Below are 615 nucleotides of genomic sequence, written 5' to 3' on the forward strand. Positions count from 1 at the left end.
ATTAATCTCATTGAATATGATCGTTAGGTTGATAGTAACTAAACCCCTTGATGCATTGCTTGATTGTTTTATTGAGGTTTCATGATCAGTTAGAATCGTTCTTGCTAAAGATGACTAACCGATTGCATTAAGATCATATAGAAACCGATTGCTAAGATTGTTCATACTCTTGGCCGTGCGGCTTGTCTTGCATTATGCATGTTCGGATTGCTTGGCCGTGCGGCTTGTTAGCATATCATGCATGCATCATCGTATGAACTAAATGCATCATATCCGTTTGGTCGTGTGACCAATTTACATTATATATCTGATTGTCTTGTATGCATTATAAGAACATTATAAATCCTAAGAATGAAATATATGATTTCAGATCTCGAAAATCAACAACTTGGATTTTGCTGCCCTAAATCTCTCTAGAGATAATTACTTGCAATGGGCACTTGATTCTAAGATCATCCTAAAATCCAAGGGACTCGGTGAATGTATCACCGAGGGCAATAATGCAAGTGAGAAAGATAGATATGGAGCTATATTAATTATACGCCATCATCTTATTGAGAGTCTCAAAGATCAGTATTTGACTATTGAGAATCCTCTAGACCTTTGGACAGAGTT

This window comes from Brassica oleracea, chromosome C5, assembly GCF_000695525.1.
Source record: "Brassica oleracea var. oleracea cultivar TO1000 chromosome C5, BOL, whole genome shotgun sequence".
Taxonomy (NCBI): domain Eukaryota; kingdom Viridiplantae; phylum Streptophyta; class Magnoliopsida; order Brassicales; family Brassicaceae; genus Brassica; species Brassica oleracea.